A 4,576-nucleotide genomic window follows, 5' to 3' on the forward strand; every position below is an offset into this window, starting at 1 on the left:
CACCTCTACTAGTTAACATGATGGAAATTTTTATGTTTCCTCCTCAAATATGTCTTTTTCTTTATTTGTTGTTTTTTCTGTGTGTATATCATACAGAACATCCCACACAATCTTATTCATCTATATATCCAGCTCCCAAATGGCACCCTCCCATAGCCTCCCCCCTCCAACATACTGAAGCCCACATACTCTGTCATCCCTGTTACTGTCCTCTATGTTGTCAACACCCCCAGCCATTCTCCAGTGCTTGTTCATCTGCTGAATCTAGTCAGCCTATCTAGAGATCCTTGTTTTAGGAAGATCAGCTGTTCCTCATCTAGCAGCAATCAGTTGTCAATATTCCTTCAGAAAAGATTGGGGTCTGCTGTTCATTTTCCCAGTTCTATGTTGGGTTACTGTCTGGGAGTCTCTTCTGCCACCTTGGCCAATAACTCAAAGGAAGGTGTCTCCTGTCTGGCATTGTTTCTTGTTATGTAGCCTACATATGGACTCTTAAAAGTTATACTGACCCCATTAATCTTTGGTTGTACTTTCCTTTTCGGTGTTTAAGACCCTACAGTTGGCCCAGATAAACCAATTTATTTTTACTCTTAAGGTCATTTGAGGATCTGTTCCTCAGGGGTAACATGGGTTTGGGAGGAGCCCCTGGCTCCTTTCTTTTACCAGTTCCATCTATGTGAAGATAAGTCAAAGGTCCTACTTGACCATGGCTAGCTTTGCTTGGAAGCATGGAGGAAATGATTCCTCTGTGTTGACCCTCCTCTTTGTAAACTGGACACTGGTTCACGTCCATCTGGTGGAGTTTCCACAGCCTCCTTGCTCAGGAGGACAGGTGACTCACCGCAGTTACAGGAAATCTTGAGAGATGCTCATAGTCCCCTGGAACTTAGTTGACCTGGGGGCAAGGAGCAAAAACTGTCCTTTATGTCCCCCCTGACCAAATTAGTATAGGCCTCAAAGTACGGCTGTTAAACATCGAAGAAGGTTAGTTCCATCAGTCTGGTACTTTTAATTACCATATACCATGTAGATAGGGCTTGGGGAAAGACCAAACGCCCTCAGATAAACCTTGCCTAGGCATATATGACATTCTTTGATCTGGTCGTATGTTTAATGTGTCAGTAGGTTGTTGGCCTAATATGGTTCCCTCTGGTTTTCTAAAACTAGCTAGGCGTTGTTTATCTCTCACATTGTCTAACACTTCCACCCTGGTTTCCCCATTTAAGGTGCCCCTGGTTTTTCCATTTCTCCCTTAATAATACCCTTCTCCTATGGTCCCACCTCTCTTGAGCTCCTCCTTTCCCTAGCTTCCTTGTATACCCTTCCCTCCCTCCTCCCCTTAAAATAACCCCATTATTATCCATATCTTCCTTGTTAACACCTGTTTTCTACTGTTCCTTTCTTTCAGATTCTTTCTTTTTCTTTGCTTCCCTGGTTCCTCTTAATTATCGTGGTTCCTGTAGTTATGTCTGGATACATATTCACTTATAAGGATTTGGTGCTAGGATCCACATATGGGGGAGAACATATGCCTTTTTTTTTTTCTTCTGAGTCTGTGTTACTTCACTTAGTATAACAGTTTCTACTGATGTTCATTTACCTGAAAATTTCATGATTTCATCTTTCTTTATTGCTGAGTAAAATCCCATCGTATAAATGAACCAAATTTTCATTATCCACTCATCAGTTGAGGGACACTTGGGTTGCTTCCATCTCTTAGCTATTGTGAAAAGAGCAGCAACAAACATGGATGTATAAGTGTCTCTGTAATAGGATGAGTTCTTTGGGTATATGCCAAGGAGTGGTATAACTGGGTCAAATGGTAGGTTCATTTGTAGTTTTTTAAGAGTTCTCCATAGGGGTTGAACAAACTTGCAGTTCCTCCAGCAGTGGGTGAGTGTTCCTCTTTCCCCACATCCTCTCCAACGTTTGGTATCATTTGTTCTCTTGATCTTAGCCAGTCTGACTGGGGTAACATGAAATCTTAAAGTGGTTTTAATTTGCATTTCCCTAATTATTAGTGATGTTGAACATCTTTTAAGATGCTTCATAGCCATCTTTACTTCTGCTTTTGAGAATTTTCTGTTCAGCTCCTTAGCCCATCTTTTTATTGGGTTACTTCCTTTCTTTATACTTTGTTTTTTGAGTTTGTTATATATTCTGGATGTTAAACCTCTGTTGGACGTGTCTCTGGTGAAGATTTTCTCCCATTATATGGGTTTTCTCTTCACTTCCTTGGTGGATTCTTTTGATATACAGACGCTTTTTAGTTTAATGAGGTCCCATTTGTTGATTCTTTACCATGTTTCCTGGGCAGTTGATATCCGGTTTAGAAAATCCTTTCCTACACCTGTATCTTGTAGGTTATTGCCAATATTTTCTTCTAACAATTTCAGAGTTTCAGGCTTCACATTGAGGTCTTTGATTCATTTGGAGTTGACTTTTGTGCAAGGTGAAAGATAGGGGTTTAGTTTCATTCTTCTACAGGTGGAGATCCAGTTTTGCCAGCACCTTTTGCTGAACATTCTGTCTTTCCTCCAGTGAATGTTCTTGGCTCCTTTGTTAAATATCAGGTGACTGAAATCGAATGTACTGATATTTGGGTCTTCTGTTTTGTTCCCTTGATCTCTGGGTCTATTTTCGTGCCTGTACCATGTTGTTTTTATGACTATAGCTCAGTAATACGGTTTAAAATCTGGTATAGTAATCCCCCCAGCATTGCTCTTAGTGCTTAGGGTTGCTTTGGCTATCTGAGGTCTTTTGTGCTTCCATATCAATCTTAGGATGTTTTTTTCCAATTCTGTGAAAAATGTCATGGGGAGTTTGATTGGCATTGCATTGAATCTATAAATGGCTTTTGGTAGGACGGTCATTTTCACAATATTAATTCTTCCAATCCATGAGCATGGGAGATCCTTCCATCTTCTGATGTCTTCCTCAATCTCTTTCTTTAAGGATTTTAAATTGTCTTTGTTCAGATTTACTCAGAGATATTTTATTGTTTTTGAAGCCATTGTGAAGGGGAGTGTTTCCATGTGCTCTTTCTCTGATTCCTTGTTATTGGTATATAGAAAGGCTACAGACTTTTGTAGATTAATTTTGTAACCTGCCACTTTACTGAACATGTTAATAGTTTCTAGGGGTTTTCTGGTGGAATTTTTGCATCTATTAGATATAAAATCATATAATCACAAAAGGGATAATTTGATCTCTTCTTTTTCAATTATTACTCCTTTAATTTCTTTCTCTTGTCTTATTGTTCATGCAAGAGTTTCAAGCACTGTGTTAAAGAGGAGTGGAGATAGTGGACAGCCTTGTCTGGTTCCTGATTTCAATGGGAATGCTTCCAGTTTTTCTCCATTTAGAATGATGTTGTCTTTGGGTTTGTTATATATGGATTTAATTATGTTGAAGTATGCTCCCTCCAGTCCAATTCCCTCTAGGACTTTGTGTGAAGGAGCCCCGAGGGTTCCTGGGACTACTGGGTTGGTCTCAGTGTGAAGGATTAGGAAGCAGTGGGGGACTCTGGGCCAAAATTCAGCCCAGGGATCTGGGATGCCAAGACAAGAAATAGGCCAGTACCCAGGCCTGGAGGAGAGATGGGGTAGGAGAGCTGGGAGGGTGAATGAGGCTGGGGTAGTTAAGGTGCGGTGGGCACCGGGGGTCTTACCCAGGAAAAATGCTGGCACAAGGAAGCCAGCAGCTGTGCGGCCCAGGGATGCACAGAGCTGCTTTGATTTCTTTATCTGTTAAGTCTGCTCTTTAAATGTCTGATAGAATTCTGCTGTAAGTCTATCTGGTCTTGGGGTTTTATTAGTCGGGAGGTTTTGTATTACTGTTTTGATTTCCTTATGTGTTATGGGTCTGTTTAAGCTGTTAATCTCTTCTTGGTTTAGTTTTGGTGGTTCCCATGCCTTTCGATATCCATCCATTTCTTTTAGGTTTTCAAATTTAGTAGCATATAGGTTTTTAAAGTATTCCTTTATAATGTCCTGGATCTCTTTGGTGTCTGTTGTGATGTTTCCCTTTTCATCTCTGATTTTGTTGATTTGGAGGTGCTCTTTCTTTCTTTTGGTTAACTGAGGTAGTGGTCTATCAATCTTGTTTATCTTCTCAGAGAAACAGCTTTTCGATTCGTTGGTTCTTTGTATTGTTTTCTTTGTTTCTATTTCACTAATTTCTGCTATGATTTTTGATATTTCTTCTTGTCTGCTTGGTTTGGGTTTCATTTGTTGTTGCTTTTTGAGTGTCTTGAATTGCAATGCTGTCATTTATTTGTGTTCTTTGCGATTTTTTAATGTAGGCACTTAGAGCTATAAACTTCCCTCTAAGGACTACTTTCAATGTTCACAGAGGTTTTGTTGTGTTGTATTGTCCTTTTTGTTTAGTTCCAGGAATACATTTATTTCTTTCTTAATTTCTCCTTTGAACCATTCATCATTCAGGAGTGTGTTGTTTAATCTCCATGAGTTTGTGTAGTTACTAGGTCTTCTTGTGTTGATGTTAAGCTTTACTGTGTCGTGGCCTAATAGATTGCAGGGAATTATTTCATTATTTTTTTGTATTTGTTGAGGCT

This window comes from Nannospalax galili, unplaced genomic scaffold (assembly GCF_000622305.1).
Source record: "Nannospalax galili isolate Female #2095 unplaced genomic scaffold, S.galili_v1.0 scaffold336, whole genome shotgun sequence".
Classification (NCBI taxonomy): Eukaryota; Metazoa; Chordata; class Mammalia; order Rodentia; family Spalacidae; genus Nannospalax; species Nannospalax galili.